Raw genomic sequence first — 19,098 nt, forward strand, 5'->3', positions numbered from 1 at the left:
TCAAAGGCGTAGTAGCCTACTTTCAAAGAAATATCTACATTTATTTTTAATTATTTGGATTTTCATATAAAAAATGTTACTCTAACCTAACATAGAAATAAGCATTAGTTCACTGTGTGACTACTGAATCATGACTGACATGGCTCCCTCTACCCCCCCCCCCCCCCCCCCCCCCCCCCCAAAAAAAAATAAAATAAAAACACCACAGAATTAAAAAAAATCTTAAAATACTTACTTGTTATTAATTTTAATATCACATCTGCTGAAGATGTCTAACATATTTTGTTAGCTCTATATCCACGTGGGTATCATGTCACATTCTTGGGCCCACCTGTCTATGGTGGTATCCCTCAATGTGAATTCAAAATGAGACAAAACATCTGCCTGATCTCGTGCAGTCTTGACCACGCACCGGAGAGCGTAAACAATTAAACTGTTCTTGGTCTGTAACGCTCGCGTAACTCTCCTCCATTGGTGCTGCTCTGATCCCTGAAAGGGCGAAGAAATTAAACTTATCGAACATCTCATCCCTGGAACTGATTGGAGAGTTAAGAATTGCAGAGGCTGCCACTTCCTAAGCCAGGAGCTTTCAACCAGAAGTAAATAGCTCTGCCAGTCTTCCGGTGGCTAACAACCATAGTCAAGGCTGATGGTACCAGCCTTGACCTGTGTCCAGTCCCTCATTGCCGTAGGTCAGATTGGCATTAGGCCCAGGCGCAATATGTTCCTTGCTCTCATTTGAATGCTTCCTTCATCCCCTGTGGTCTCCACAGTCCGTGCTGTACCTGAGGTCTCTAGAACTACTGTTTCTGTAGCTAGAATATCTGTACAAGGAACTGAAGCGGCTTCAGGATCCTGATATTCCTCTGGCTTAGTTACTACTGTTTCAAAAATGGTTCAATTGGTTCTGGTGATGGGATGATGAAATTGGTGGTCATTAATTACAAGAGGTAAATTCTGTGACCAAGGTGATGTGGATGTACTTCAGAAAGTTGCAAGATGTTTGAATGATGAGATGAAACTTGACTTGTTATATAAGGCATGTATTTCTGGTTCAGTAGAATGTGCCCTATATCTTCTTCGTGGGGGAGTCAAGCCTGGCGAGGACACAGATTGGTGGTCATTGATTACAAATGGAGAATTGTGTCGCAAGGGAGATGTGGATGTTCTCAAGAAAGTTGTTAGATATTTGAAGAATGAGATGAAACATTACTTGCTAAAAGAAGCGTGTCGTTCTGGTTCTAAAGAATTTGCTTTATATCTTCCTTAAACCTGACAAATACACACCTTGGTGGCCTTTGATTACAAGGGGAGAATGGTATGGCAAGGGAGATTTGGATGTACTGAAGGAAATCTTTAATAGATATTTGAATTGTGAGACAAAAGTTGACTTGTAAAATAAGTCATGTTATTATGGTTCAGAAGAATGTGCATTATATCTTCTGGGTGACAGAGTAAAACCTGACAAGGACACACCATTTTTGTCCGTCGGAGGAAGGTGTTTGAATGTCCTTAAAGAAGTGATGAATGGCATGAATGATGAGATAAAAGCTGACTTACTGAAGAAAGCTTGTTCTTCAGCTTCTGTAGAGTGTGCGCTATATCTCCTTAGTGAAGGTGTCAAACCTGAAAAGGACATGCCATTGTCCTCACTGACTGGAAGGGATCTGGATGTACTCAAACGAGTTGTTAAATACTTGAATGATGAGATAAAACTGGCATTGTTAAACATGTTATGCTCTGATGGTTCAGAAGAATTTGCTTTATATCTTCTGTGTGAGGGAGTTAAGCATGACGAAAACACGCCAGTTTGCGCAATGGGGAGAGGGTGCATGAACGTGCTTAAAAACATTATGAGTAATTTGAATGATAAGGGTAAACTTGACCTGTTAAATGAAGCATGTCGTTTTGGTTCAGTAGAATGTACTTTATATCTTCTGCGTGAGGGAGTAAAACTCGACAAAGACACACCATGGTTGCCACTGATTTAGAAATGTTTGAGATGGAAAAAAAATGGATATACTTAAAAAAAATATTGCATTCATGAATAATGAGGTAAAACTCGACTTGTTAAATAAAGCATTTCTTGCTGGGTCAGAAGAATGCGTATATATCAAACTATGTTTAGATCAGCGTAAAAGGGAATATACCTGAATGATGAGATGAAACTTTGCTGCTTGAATACAGCATGCTGTTTTGGTGCAGAGGATTTTGCTTTAAACCTTCTGCGTGAGGGAGCCAAACCTGACAAAAATACGCCATTGTGCGTGGCGGAGGGAGGAAGTGTGACTTTGCTTAAAGAAATTGGTCTTAGTGACGCAATTGGAAGAGATGTTTTATATACAGCATGTTCGTATGGATCAGTAGAATGTGCTTTATGTCTTGTGTATGAGGGTGTTCAACCTTACCAGGACATACCATGGTGGTCATTGATAACGAGAGGCGGTAGACATGTTAAGGGAGATGTGGATGTACTGAAGAAAGTTTTGAAGTACATGACAGTTGAGATAAAACTGAACATGTTGAATAAAACATGTGATGTTGGGTCTGAGGAATGTGTTTCATATCTTCTACGTGAGGGGGGTCTAAGCAGAGAAGGACACACCAGTGTGTTCATTGATTACTAGAGGTCGAAATAAGGGAGATGTGGATTTACTTAAGAGAGTTGTTATGTATTTTGGTAATGAAATGAAACTTGATTTGTTAAATAAAGCATGTGGTTCTGGTTCAGAGGAATGTGCACTTTATCTACTCTTTGAGAATGTAAAACCTGACAAAAACACACCATTTTGCGTGGCGAAGGGGGGGGGGGGGGGGGGGGGGGGGGGGGAATGTTCTTAAAAAGGTACTGGATAATGTGAATGATGATATCAAACTTCCTTTGTTAAAAACAGCATGTCTTTATGCTTCCAAAGAGTGTGTTGTATATCTGTTATCACAGGGAATTAAACCTGACATTGACGTTCCATTTTCTTCATTGATTTATAATGACGCTTTGCAGGAGGAATGTTTAGATATACTTAAGACAATTATTATATACTTAAATGATGAGATGAAACTTCAGTTGCTGAATGACGCTTGTTCTTCTTATTCAGAAGAATGTGGTTTATTTCTTCTGTGTGAGGGAGTCAAAACCCATCGTTTTTTGCAGCCAAGGGAGGATGTGTGAGGGTGCTGAAAAAAGTTGTGAAAGGTCTGAAAAGTGAGATCAAAATAGCTATTTTTAGTGAGGCTTGTTCTTTTTGTGCAGTAGAGTGTGCTTTATATCTGTTGTCCGAGGGAGTCAAACCTGATGAAGATATAGCAGCATGGCAGTCATTGACTCGAAGTGGTGATTGGAATATCGAACAAGTGGAAAGGGGTTTTATATACTTGGATAATGAAGGAAGACTTGACTTGTTGAATAATGCATGTGCTTCTGGTTCAGAAGCAATTGCTTTATACCTTCTTCGCGCGAAGTCACACCTGACAAAAACACATTATGGTGGTCATTGATGACAAGAGATGATGAGGATGGTAAGGGAGACGTGAATGTACGGAAGAAAGTTGTTAAACACTTAAATGATGAGATAAAACTTGACTTGTTAAATAAAGCATGTCGTTCTGGCTCAGAAGAATGTGCTTTATGTCTTCTGTGTGAGGGAGTCAAACCTGACAAGGACACAGCATTGTGGTCATTGATTACAGGAGGTGATTGGTATTGTAAGGGAGACTTGGTTGTACTGAAGAAAGTTGTTAAACACTTGAATAATGAGATAAAACTTGACTTGTTGAATAAAGCATGTTGTTCTGGCTCAGAAGAATGTGCTTTATATCTCCTGTGTGAAGGCGTCAAACCTGACAAGGACACAGCATTGTGGTCATTGATTACAAGAGGTGATGAGGATGGTAAGGGACACGTGCATGTGCTGAGGAAAATTGTTTTACACTTAAATGATGAAATGAATTTTTCATTATTACAAAAAGCATGTTCTTCTGGTTCAACAAAATGTGCTTTGTATCTTCTGTGTGAGGGCGTCAAACCTGATAAAAGCACAACGTTTTTGGCAGCCAGCGGAGGATGTGTGAAGGTGCTTAAAAAAGTTGTCAGTGAACTGAAAATCGAGATCAAACCGGCTGTGTTAAATGGGGCATGCTCTTCAGGTGCAATAGAGTCTGTCTTATATCTGCTGTCCGAGGGAGTCAAAACACACCATGGTCATCATTGATTAAAGGTAAACTGCGGCAGGATGACGTGGATGTACTTAAGAAAGTTGTTAGGTATTTGAATGATGAGATCAAATTTGACTTGTTTGATAAAACATGTGATTCTGGTTCAGTAGAATTTGCTTTATATCTTCTTTGTGAGGGAGTCAAACCTAACAAGATTATACAATTGTGGTCATTGATTACAAGAGGTAACTTGCATAATGTTGATGTGAATGTTCTTGAAGTTGTGATCAATCTGAATGATGATATAAAACTTGACTTGTTAAATATAGCATGTTCAGTTGGATCAGAGGAATGTGCTTTGTATCTTATACATGAGGGAGTCAAACCTGACAGGTACACAGCTTTTAACGTAGTGAAGGGAAATTGTTTGAATGTGCTTAAAGATGTAATGACATATCTGAATAATGAGACAAAAGTTGATATTTTAAACAAAGCATGTTGTTTTGGTTCAGAAGAACGTGCGCTGTTTCTTCTGTGTGAGGGAGTCGAACCTGATAAGGACACATATTTTTGCGTTGTGGAAGGAAAGAGTGTGAATCTCCTTAAAAGGTTTGTGAATGATATGAATGATGAAACAAAACATGAACTGCTTAATAAAGCATGTCATTTTGAATCAATAGAATGTGCTCTACATCTTCTACGGGAGGGTGCCAAATCAGATAAGGACACACCGTTGTGGCGATTGATTAAACAATGTAACATGAAGAGTAAGGAGCATGTGGATATATTTCAGAATGTCGCAATGTATTGCAATGATGAGATGAAACTTCACCTGTTAGAAACAGCGTGTTTTGCTGGTTCGGCAGAATTTGTCTGATATCTTCTTTCCGAGGGAGTCGAGCATGACGCGACCACACCGTGCTGGTCATTGATAAGGAGAAGTTTAAGGGGTGGAAAGGGAGATGTGGATTTACTTAAGAAAGTTTTTATATATTTAAATGATGACAGAAAACAAGCCTTGTTTAATGCAGCATGCTATTCTGGTTCAGAGGAATGTGTTTTATATCTTCTTCGTGCGGGAGTCAAACCTGACCAGGACGAACAGTGGTCATCACTGATAAAAGGTGAGGGTCATAAGGGAGATTTGGATATACTCAAGAAAGTTTTTAGATACATTAATGAGGGGATAACACTTTCCTTGTTGAAAAAAACATGTGATTCTTGTTCAGAAGAATGTACTTTATATCTTCTTAATGAGGGAGTTAAACCTGACAAGGACACAGCTAGATTTATGGTCATTGGTTACAAGAGGTAGTATGTATGGTAAGGGAGATATGGATATACTTAAAAAAGTTGTAATATACCTTAATCATGAGATGAAAGTTAACGTGTTGAACAAAGCATGTGATTTTTGTTCAGAAGAATGTGCTTTATATCTTCTGTGTGAGGGAGTAAAACCTGACAAAGACACACAATTATGGACATTGATTACAAGACGTGTAAGGCGTGGTAAGGGAGTTGTTGATGTTCTTAAGAAAGTTATTATATACATGAGTGATGAGATGAAACTGGACTTACACAAACCATGTGATTCTGGTTCAGAAGAATGTGCTTCATATCTTCTGTGTGTTGGGGTCAAACCTGACAAGGACACACCATTGTGGTCATTGATTACAGGAGGTGATTGGTATTGTAAGGGAGATGTGGACATACTGAAGAAAGTTGTTATATACTTGAATAATGAGATAAAACTTGACTTGTTAAAAAAAAACATTCGATTCTGAGTCAGAAGAATGTGTTTTATATCTTGAGCATGAATGTGCGGTAGTGTCTAGTTCGATCTTAAAAGATTGGAATGGGATCGATACCTTACTTGTTGAATGAAGCATGTCGTTCATGTTCAGAAGAATATGCTTGATCTCTTTTGTGTGAGGGAGTCAAACCTAACTACAAGGACCCACCATTGTGTTTCTCGAGGTCAATGGTATTGTAAGGGAGATGTAGATGTACTGAAGAAATATGTTATATACTTGTTATAAACGAGATAAAACTTGACTTTTTAAAATAAAACATGTGATATTAGTTCATAAGAATGTAATGTAAGCCTTCTATGTGAGATCTTTGGTTTGGTTTTATTTGTTTAATGTCCTATTAACATTTGCGTTTGCGATATTCATGCGTGTGGTGAGTGCGTATGTGTGTGTTTTGGGAGGCTGCAGTATGTGCGTGTTAAGTCTCCTTGTGATAGGCCGGGACTTTTGCCGAATTATAGTGCTACCTCACTGAAGCATACTGCTAAAGACACCCAGCAGGACACACCACCCTATGGTAGGGGAATTGTGGATGTTATATACCTGAACGACAAAATGTGGATGTACTTAAGAAACACACACCATATGTTGTTGTTGTTATATATATATATAGTGTGATTATCAGCTTGCTTCTCAACCATGCAAGCTGAGGAATATTTTTCTTTATCAATAAAGCTATTAGTGCTCACCCCATCTGTATTTGACCTTACTCAATCTGTTTCTGACCTCACTCCATATGTTTTTGTAACGTAAGGTGTAAATATGGTAACACAGTAGCATGTACATTATTTTGCCGAGTGGGGGAAATATTATGTTTCCATCCTTCACATTCTAATTCTAATTTGGCTATCGGCCTTCATATGACCCTCAAATGACACCATGTGGTCAAAACAACGAAAAACATACATTTTAAAACACTCTTACACCAGTATACATAGAGTTGAATGAATCATAATTAGCATGGGCTGTAAATAAGATGGTTCAAGGATATGGGCATTTCAGCTGCATGGTCCAATGACTAGCCTTTGTTACTGTGCGGTTGAGATGTACCAACGATACACGTTATATAAATATCAAGTATGTCTGCATTTAACTTAACATCGAGTACTGCATGAAAATAAATTGGCTTCTTTACAGAAGATGTCATTTCTACATCAGAAATTAACATTCTTTTGTGTGTCTTTGATGTCTTTGCAAATGAATTTGCAATGATGTAGAGGATAAACTCGTTGAGTATTGAAACACGGCGACCAAATATAATAATGCCTATATACAGACCAGGAACAAAATAAAGACCCTGTATATTGTTACTGGTTTACATGAATTAGTTACCATTGAGTAAGTACGTGCCATGTACATTTGTATGTTAATCTTGTGTTCACGACCTTTCTTTAGAATGACATGAACTTACCGTTAGAAAGTGCGCTTTCGATTCTGAATTAGTACGTGTAAGGGTTATTACTAGTATACCGTTTTAGTAAAGTACAATGCAATTATCGGATATAACCGTTGTGCATGATTTGATCAGATATGATAAATCTTTCCTGATGTATATTGTAATCCTTCTAAGAACGGTCATAAAGAAGCAAATGGTCACGTTTAATAGCTCTGTCATAACAACAATTTAAAACCTGTCTGCTTTTATAAGTTGATAATGGATAAACGAAATTTGTATAAGTATTTAGATTACAAGACGCCAATTAAATGCCATGAACTCAACTGTTTCTGTATACTTTTCCAAGTAAAATTCATTGATGGACTTTGTCAAAACGAATGCTAAGATATCTCTGTTTATTACATTTTTACCAGTGAAATATCAAAAATTATTCATTCTATAAAAGTGATATTTTTCACTAGTGAAGAATATCATATTTTTCACTAGTGAAAAATATCACTTTTGCTGATTTGACCAATCAAATTAATGATTAGAAAATACCAAAATAATTGACCAATCAGAAAGCCCGACATATATGTCAGCAACTAGACAGGGGAAACTACTTTTTTTGTTTACAAATTATCGCTGTAGTCATAGTAAGCATACGGGGTAGGGTTTTCGCTGATAAAAAATGTAATAAACAGAATATCTAACAGTGTCTTCAGTAAAACCAAATATATTTCACTCGTGTGGCTAATATTTTGATATTTTTCACTCGTGCTACGCACTCGTGAAAAATATCAAAATATTAGCCCCACTCGTGAAATATATTTGGTATTACTGAAGAAACTGTTAGATATCCTCTATATATTGAAAAAAAACTGGCATTGAGATAACGGTATCGATAAGAATACATTTGTACATATTTCTATCAGTAGAAATTAGTTTATTGCATTTTTGCCAGTGAAATATAGAAAATTATCAAACTAATAAAACTTTTAAAGATTTTGAAGTGAAAATATAAGATTTTGCAGTGAAAATATCAGGTTTTCCGATTTTTGACCAATCAGAGCGGACCTTTGTATTCACCTCGTTGAAACTTGCCGATTTTTCCAGTCGAAGCGGAGATAGATAAATGGGTTATTTTGCTGTATTTCTGAAATTTTCAGACTAGTTTTTGACAAAATACTCACTTGATGTTAGTTATTCATGCACCGATTCTCCTATAACAGCAGAACAGTCACAAATTGCGTTGATCAGTCCTTTCAAAATGGCGACTTCAAGTTGACGTGGAGTAACGTCACAAAGAGATGACGTCATTACTGATTCCTGCACTTTTTGACACTATTAATTTTTCGATGTTTTTGATTTTGTTTTTAAGTTTATGAAATGCAATAAAAACAAAATTGAATGGTTTCCCGTTAAATATAACATATATTTCACACTCGTGAAAATATCGATATTCTGTCATACTCGTCAAATACATGTTATATTTAACGGGAAACTATTCAATATCCTCTATATATTGTCAACAAATGCTTGAATATCGAATCTACTAGATCTTTTTGAAAATCATGATTAGGAAGCTGAGATGTTTCTCTCCAGAAATGGACAAACAGCAGCAGGCAAATTGAAATTGTTCTGATAGACAAGAAGAATTTTCTCCCCCTTAGTCATATAGGTTTATGTCCCCTTTTATTACTGTAATTTGGAGTTACTTCCATTGTTTGAGGTATATCATCTGACTTCCATAAGCACGTAAACATGTTCAAGAGAAAATCGTCTAAACGAAAATACTGGTTTGCACGCTGACATCATATAGTTCTTTTGTTGGTGAACAATGTTTAACGTTTTATTAGAAAAAAATACTTCATGGAGATATTTCTTTAAATACTAATTAAAAGGAGTTCAGTATTACAAAAGTATCATGAATTTTCATTCCTGACAATTTGTCTCATGTGAGTGACTTAATACCTACATTTGCTTATGTATTCCTTTTCATTTATTATTACGTTGTAGTACAGTAAAGGATAATACATATTTTGTCATTATATACATATGTAGTTCAATATAGTTTTTTTCGGCAAAGTTGAGGACAAATTAGAAAATCAGCGACACATATATTTAGATAGATAATAATAACAACACAAATATATATATATATTGTATACATCCTTCTACTGGGAAACAACACCAATAAATTCGCATTTATAACTAAATAGAACAAAAATCATTATGTTTTTCAAAAACTAATATCTTCGTCAGCTCTGTATGGTCTCACAGCCGGATTTCAATGTTCGGTATCCAACGTTCTGATTTGGATGTTTTCTTCGGTCGACCTGTGGTCACGTAGCCACATTAAGGTATCGTTTGCACTAAAAAAAACTTGATACATTTGTTCAACGTACATAAACTGGAGAACGGTGCTGTACATCCTTCTATTTATGCACGGACACATATTCAATGGGTTAGGAACTAGTATCCATTGACGAAATGCCAATTTATGGACTAACTTTTAAATACATATGACGGTGTTTGATATTTTCTTGAGGAAGCACAGCAGTTTTCGGTGTTCACGTACAAAAACCTTCAAGCTCTCATCTGTTTCATTAGTATTGATTTAGGGTAATTGAGTGCTCTAGGAAGCTTTATAGAGCAAGTGTTAATGTTCATGCTTCGGTATTGGAACTCTTCAGTGTTTAAGGTATCGAAGTCGGCATATAGAAACCAAGCAAACGTTGATTCACGAATGCAATGGATAATTATTAATCAAAATAGTTGTTTACGTATGATTTCAAAAGGCATATGGTATTTTGTGTTCACCGTACCTATCGTTGCAATGGCAGATGATCAAAGCTGGGATCACGAATCACCGACATTGTTTTATCATATCTGATCACTTTAAACATGAGAAAACTGACAAAATAAAAAAAAACACACACACACACACACACGCACGCACGCACGCACGCACACACACACACACACACACACACACACACACACACACACACACACACACACACACATACTCGGGTTACTGTAGTTGTGAACCACCAACTGTAAACCAACCTTATGGACACTCATTAAATTTTAAGGTAAAACCATAATTTAAAAAAACTACGACACCCGTACTTGTGGACACAAATTTTGCGCTGTGGACACCGTGTCCACAAAGACAGTGATAAATATGCAATACACACACTATATAAATATGAAGTCACTGACAGAAAAAAATGTCGTTTTATCGAAATATTTTTGTATGACATTTCGACTGAGTAATAAATAAGCGATGTTGTATCATTAAACGTTCACATCTTTACATCGTATGTACTTGGAACCAAATCATAGTGTCTATTACAGACCGACCATTCCATAAAATGGTGCGATTTAGGTTGTCATTGTTATCAGCAGCATATCTAAATATATTGTTTGTATGGCCCCTGCTAGATTTTGTTTTCAATATGTAAATGTCGCCAGCATCAGTATTGTCAACTGGCTATAAATAATTAATGAATAACAGAGTGATATTTCAAATAATGTACACCATTATCAAACAAGATACAATTAAGGTAAATAAAAGTAATAAGATGTAGTTGTATGATTAATGTTCATATGGTATTTTATTCAAAATAGCAATAACATTTACATTCTAACGTTCACAACAACAACAACTACAACTACAACAACAACAACAACAACAACAACAACAACAACAACAACAGCAACAACAACAACAAAGTTTAGATTCGGTCACTTTTATTCCGAAAACAAAATGATTTCAAGATCAAATTTTGATTTACAGTTTTCAAATAATTAAAAACCTCCTCTAAAATTTTTGAGATTCAACTATTCAGTTTATATCGATTAATGAACAAATTAAAATCAAATCATATAATAGCATTAACATAATTGATGTGACATCACCGTGTCCACAATGTTGTCACACACATTTGTGTACCGCTATATAACCCTGCCTTGTGGACACCGTGTCCACAATGTTACACACACATTAGTGTACCGCTATATAACCCTGCCTTGTGGACACCGTGTCCACAATGTTTTCACACACATCAGTGTACCGCTATATAACCCTGCCTTGTGGACACCGTGTCCATAATGTTATACACACATTAGTGTACCGCTATATAACCCTGCCTTGTGGACACCGTGTCCACAATGTTTTCACACACATTAGTGTACCGCTACATAACCCTGCCTTGTGGACACCGTGTCCACAATGTTAACACACACATTAAAACAAGATGCGAGATATAATTACACATATTTGTGGCACGTACCTGATTTATACCGATTCCAAGACAGGCTTTCCACAATTTAATAATATCGCTATCAGAACGCTAAATAAAATAGATTTTTGAAAAAAAAAAAAAAAAAAATGAAAAAAAAACCCCGACAAAATCTATCTTCAGACACTTGCTCTGTATTGTCATGTTAGTCTTTTATTCTAATGTGTCTGGAGCCTGATGCTGTAATGGAAATATTTAATATCGAATTGATATCTACATATAAAACCAAACGAACCTCTGAAAGCAATTAATTATTCCTTGTGACGTCTGTTTGTTATAATAAAAACTTGCTTGATGGAGTCCTCAATTTTTTTTAGTTATAAAGCATTTATTGAGGGTAACTGCGACCACATGCAAACACTTAAAAAAAACAGAGTCAAAATATCATTTCACATATTTGCTATACATGTACATTTATCAATAAGGGAGCCTGAAGTTGGTTCCGAGTTCCGAGCTCCGTTTAAGTAAAACTATAAAAATAAACGGAACTAGGAACAAGGTCCGAGTTCCGTTTAAGATACGTACTGTATCTCAATATGAGACCCGAATCTGAAAAAGAAATGATATGTCAACGAGTGTAAGGACACTTATCAGTCGGGTATAGACTTTACGGGTCTTGGTCCTTGTTCCAGTTCCGTTTAAAATAAATGAAACTAGAAACCAGTTTCGAGTTCCGTTTAAGAAAAACGAACTACTATGTATAAACTTTACGGGACTTGGTCCCAGTTCCGAGTTCCGTTTAAGATAAACGGAACTAGGAACCAGTTCCGAGTTCCGTTTAAGATAAACGGAACTCGGGACCAGTTCCGAGTTCTGTTTAAGAAAAACAGAACCAGGAATTAGTTTCCAAATTCCCTTTAGAAAATATTCTACGTACTTTCTCTCATTACAAGACCCGAATCTGAAAAAGAAATGATATGTCAATGAGTGTAAGGACACTTATCAGTCGGGTATAAACTTTACATGACTTCGTCCTTGTTCCCAGTTCCCTTTTCAAATAAATGAAATTAGAAACCAGTTCCGAGTTCCGTTTAAGTAAAACGGAACTACAATGTACAAGCTTTATGGGTTTCGGTCCCAGTTCCGAGGTCCGTTTAAGAAAAACAAACTACTATGTATAAACTTTACGGGACTTGGTCCCACTTCCGAGGTCCGTTTAAGATAAACGGAACTTGGAACTCGGAACCAACTTCAGGCTCCCTATCAAAAATGCCTTGACATCCCTGTGTCCATAATGTTATTATACACAATTGTGTATTGCTATATAATCCTGCATCACACACATCAAAACAGGATGCAAGATACAATTACAATTATGACATGTTCAATTTTACTTGAAATATACACGTTAACAATTTTATTCGACACAGAGACAAAATAATGGCTTCAGTCTATAAGTCAGACAGATAAGTAAACTAGATTTATGATTATTTAAACTCAGGAAAATTGTAAACAAAGTAATGATTATATATCTGTCTTCAGACACATGCTCACTTTTGTCATCGTAATATAATGTATCTGTCAGGATCTTGGTGTTTAAATACAAACATTTAATAACATATCTGTGTGCCATCTTAATGCGAATCAATCAGAGAGACAACAAGCATTGCTTCAGTCTATATAACCAAAGTAATAATTACATTTCTGTCCTCAGACGGGTGTTTTGTTTTTCACCGTTAGTCCCTGCCTCTAATATACGAAAGCCTTTTAGTGTCAATAAGATAAACCATAGTTAATTGATACATCCTAAAGCGCGAAAAGAACACGTTATTATGGAAAAAAGTCGCTTATTTTCTTTATAAGAAAAAGACGTAAAAACGGCAAAAAAACCCACTTAATAACGCAAATCGAAACACGTTATGACGCGAAAAAAACCGTAATAACGCAAATGGAAACACGTAATAAGGGAAATCGACACACGTAAAAAAGTAAATCGAAAACGTAATAACTTCAATCGATACACGTAATAACGTAATTCGAAACACTTATTAACGTAAATCGAAACACGTAATAACGCAAATCGAAACATGTTATAATGCGAAAAAAAAAACGTATTTACACGAAAAAACATGTATAACGTACATCGAAACACGTAATAACGCTAAACGAAACACTTGATAACGAAAATCAAAACACGTATAACGTAAATCGGCCCACGTAGTAACGCATATCGAAACACGTAATAACGCATATAGAAACACTTCAAAACGTAAATCGGAACACGTTATAACGCAAATAGAAATACGTAATAACGTAGATCGAAAAACGTAATAACGCGAAAAAAACATGTAATAAGGTAAATCGAATAACATTTAAGCATTTATGTCATTTTTTTTTAGTTTCATCGCGGTATATTTACCATTGTATGGCACTGCCACTATATAACCCTACCAATTCAGTTGCGAGTTCACCAGCTTATGAACTGCCAACTGAAATTTGAATTTGAAAATTTCAAAAAAAAAATCGCACGACAAATAAAAAATCGCAGATGGTAAATATAAGCATTGAACGGCTTTCAGTTGGCATTCATAGTCAATATGAATGCCAACTGAAAGCCGTTCAATGCTTAAACAAATTTTGTTTGCAAACTGTATGAATCCGCGTAGCGGATACTTACAGAAGTTTGCAAACAAAATTTGTTTCATACCCCGATGAAACTAAAACAAAATTGACATCAACGCTTATAATTAATTCTTGAAAATGATTTTCTAATTCAAAACATGTTTTATGTACAATTTTACTGGTTTTATATGGGATTCTTTTTCTCAAATCAATACGCAACGTCAATTGTCGTATTGTGACGTCACATTTTTCGCGCCATTCTCGGAATTTCTTTCATAGAAGAATGAAAAGAATTTTTAGACCAATCACATTTGAGTATTTACCATGAAAACTAAGAAAAAATTAATTATAATAACGTAAATCGAAATACGTAATATATGTAATGTTCCATGTGTTCAGGACATTCTAGTACTGCAACCATATCTAAAAAGTTTTTTTTTGATACAATGTCCATTGACACGTCAAATATTTCAAAATGATCCGTTTGATTTATGATAATCAACAAGGCTTTTGTTTATTCATTTTTTTTTATATATATATTTGAGTTAATTTAGTGGCTGTCGGATGAGTCATATTCTGAATTCGATTCATGGAACAACTAACTAAAGAGTGCTTCAGTTGTTGAGATTTTGATATATCAAATACTATCAACTTTTTCGATTCTAAATTACATTAGAACAAACGTTTGTGTGTGTTTATTGCAAAATGGCCATTGACGACGAACAGAACATAACATAGGCACATGCATCATCATTTACAGACTTGGTTATGCCTACGGAATCTATTCTGGAAAGATTCCAAGATGAAACGGTCTAACTTATTAGTTATTTCCAACATACATTTGTGTATTAGGAGTTCATTTTATGATTTTAAATGAGCCTTGTACACAAGCATCTACATACATATGTATGTTCTTCTGAAAAAGATTATAGCAACTAGCTAGTATTGGTTATATTTCCCTTTGTCTGATAAACCCAATCGGAAGTACACATTTATGTTCCGGTCCATTTCATCCATCGTCTCTATGACAGAATTTGCAAATGCGTCTGATGTATGAGTTTATATAGGCTTGGAGTACGCAATAACGTGTTTTTTCCGTTATTACCTGTTCTGATTTGCATTGTTACGTATTTGTTCGTGTTATTACGCCCTTTTCTGCGTTATAACGCAAATAAGCGGCTTTCTTTCCACTATAGTGTGTTTTTTCGCGTCTTAACTTGTATCAATTAACTATATTCTATCCTATTCACACTAATGAGCTGTACTAATGAGCATGGAGGTTGGTGCTGATTTTTTCTTTTAAAGTTGACGTTTTTTGAACAAACGCATCGAAAGAAAATTCTGTATTATTATTTGTGGTTGTTTGATTGTAAATTTTTATATAAAAAAATGCTTTAACATTTTACACATGTTACACACAATAGTGTCATGCCTTGTTGACAACGTGTCTACAATAATGCCACACATATCAAAATAGGATGCAAGATACAAATGTGCAATCGAAAAATTACTTTGATCTGTATTTTGTTTGTTATGTGAACACTATACTATTGTTAATATGTGGTTTGATAAGGTAACATTCAACTGTTGCGAAATATACATTTGGGTACAGTTCGAATTTATGTTATTGTTTATTTTCTTTTTTGCTTTGTGGCCATTCTTCTAACTACATGTATGTACTCATTAGAAAACAAAGATAAATCAGTTACTAGTTGTTATTGAATGACACGAAATTGGATGTTATGTCACGTATGGAACTAAGCAAATGAAACAATTTGTCACTTTTAATGGGTTAGTCGCAATAACCAAGCTTAATTTAACAAACCATTTCAAGGCCAGAATACTGTTGATTATATAACTCGCCCAATTAGTATTTTCCTCCCGGGTAAGTCATCGATACCGTAGTCATTTCTTAGCCTTCCTTTTTGTAAAATATCCATTTTATTTTTTAAAAGAAAGAAATAAAATCTTATGTAAAATGAATATGCCATTTTGAGTAGCTATTCGGTACATCAGTGACACTCGTTTCAGGGTTAGTTAAGTTTATCTTTAGAATTCAAACGAAACCAGTTTTTTTAAAGAAAAATTGTTTTGAAAACAATGTCAAAAGCTGTGAAAGTTGGTCACATTAATATATCTAGTAACGTCTACATGGTTTGGGTAAAACAAAACTGAGGCTGAAAAGGCAAAGACGTGGCTATCCATTTTAATCGACCAGTTTTATCGTTGCGTTTGCTACACCACGTTTAGCATGATTGACAAGGCGACCAAGACGTTCTCCTGTGGTCAGTTAGAGTTCCACCGTGGCATCGATCCTAAAAAAAAAAAAAAATAAAATAAAATGCAAGATTAATGTTAAATATGGCCAATAAAATATCAAAGTCTGAATCACAATTTACATATTTACTTGAATCATGGGTGCTCGTTTCTATTAATATTTTCGGTATTGTGTTTGATCTATTTCAAGTTGATGTTTTAGTTGCCTTTCAGTATCAATATATTTTTGTTCTTATCATCACTGATGAGTCATAGAAGGACAAAACATCTGGATTGTGCAATCTTATTTAAATGGTGTTTAATATTGTATGTACCTTTTGTACAATCCTACTACAACGTATGAACACTATCCCTGCTTTGTAAAGCTGGAATCTGGAACACACATAGTGGCCTTTCCTTTGATGAGTTTCCCGGCATACTCAAGAAGAAATTAGTAAACAATTTGAGGACGAATACTCTTTTACCTGAGACAAGCCTATCAAATTTGAATATTATACTATTATGATACTTATTTAAATGAAAAACGGTACTTATTCTGCATGGTATATAAAAATTCTAATAGCTTTTTGCATTTCCAGAAACACTATCATTGGTTTGGTGATATATGTGATTCAACATCAAATTTAAAAAAAAATTAAAAAAAAAAAAAATTGTTCATAAATAGTACCTTAGTCAAAGAAAAGCTTGAAGTTCTTTTTTTGTTATTTTCGTTTTAAGGATAAAGGTTTTTGCATTATCCTCTGGTTTATAACGCTTTCTCCGTCTTGGTGTGATATCCACCTTTCAGGTATAACATTTGACAAATATAATATATCTCAGTATTTCTCAATTAATAGACCACCGACAACATTTTTTTCATTATATTCTACAAATGCTTAAAAACTTAACGAATGTATTTTCGTTGTAATCATTTAATATAATATTTCCAAATTACATGAAATCGCAATAAAAACATTATATTAATCTGAATAAGATAAACTTGTGTTTATTGACATATCAAACATTGCTAAATCCTTATATATAGTGACGCTAAATATTCTTATAGCATTATTGCATTACATTTGTATATTATGTGGAATTTGTGACTTGTTTTAAATACACAAACATGTTTAGAATGGCAACTTTGCTACTTAATTATGTTCTGTATCTTCCGATAATCCCATTAAATACAATGTGCGGCATGTTTCATTGTTAGAGAGTAATAATAAAAAATATAATATGTATTGCTAAATCAAAAATCTTTATATTGAAATATATATGCTGGAAAAAAAAAGTTTTACAATGACGTACATCACTAATAGTAAGTATATGTATCAAAAGCTACAATCTATTTCCCCATTTTTTCCTGTTAGATTTCCAAACAAACATGTGTCCAGCCAGAACATAATCATTTGACAAACAACAAAATAGTCGAAATTCATCAAAAATGTTAAATTTACAATGCTTCTGTATATAGTTATATAATGCCAATGTTATAAAACAATCAAACAGAATATCATGTTTCAGCTGATAAACTTTTATGTACATCATTTACCACAAAATATTTCGTAAATGCTCTTTTTTCCTTAGCCATATTAAATCCCGTTAGATTTATAACCTGTTTATAATATGGGTAAACATATATTATACTTTGGTAATTACATATACTCTAATATTTACACCGTCCATATTCAGTTTTATATATTATATATATAGATATAAAACAAAGTAATATACAAAACATTTGTCTTGTATCATCATTAAGAAAGCAATAATAGAATAACATCAACTCACCAATGTCCAGGTGTAGTATCGGCAACTAAACTAGGTTTACTGGTGCCTTGGTTTTCTTGACATTTTTGCGGAAAAACTATGGGGTGCTCAGTAGGATTAAATAGTGCTTCTTATATAGATTTACTAATGTAATCACGTTATATACCCCGCTGGTGCCTCTCATAGACAGTAAGAAACTGACCTGCGCTAGCCACTGCAGCAGGATCAGCTGCAGGTGACCCATATAGATAACGTAATTCGCTAGGTGTGTATGTGAGTATTTTTCCAGCCCTATACACACGGTGTGTATCAGGGTGGTTCACAACGCTGTTTACAGTTTTTCCTTAAATACATTAAGTAGGGTTAAAGTAGACCACTAGATGTGTGTACACTGTGGACACCAAATTATGGTGTCCACAATGTAAAATGTGTCCACAACGTTGGTCTATACACCGACTACGTGTCCACAACTCCGTAATTCTGAGAGCACACACACTCACACTCACACACACCCTCACACACACCCACACTGAAAAACAGAACGAAGCCTTCGTGGAATCATTGTAGTCAAATGATAAACGATGTCTAAGAATTTCCTTCTAGCCCAACAGTTTCTATAAATACATTTCAAGTTTGATCGTTTGCTTTGAACTGTAAACCACCCGTACAATCAGCTACCTGGCTCTAGACATACCCGGCCATCGATACATTCAGTGTTGATCATCCAGAGCGGGTGTTTCAATAGTACGATATCATTTGTCCTAACAAACAATGGCTTCATTCAGACACTTAAAGGCCGGTCTGCGGTAGTCCCTACCGCCCAGTCCATGACTAATTGTAAGGGAGGAGCTATCTGCTG

Source organism: Pecten maximus, chromosome 5 (genome assembly GCF_902652985.1).
Source record: "Pecten maximus chromosome 5, xPecMax1.1, whole genome shotgun sequence".
Lineage (NCBI taxonomy): Eukaryota > Metazoa > Mollusca > Bivalvia > Pectinida > Pectinidae > Pecten > Pecten maximus.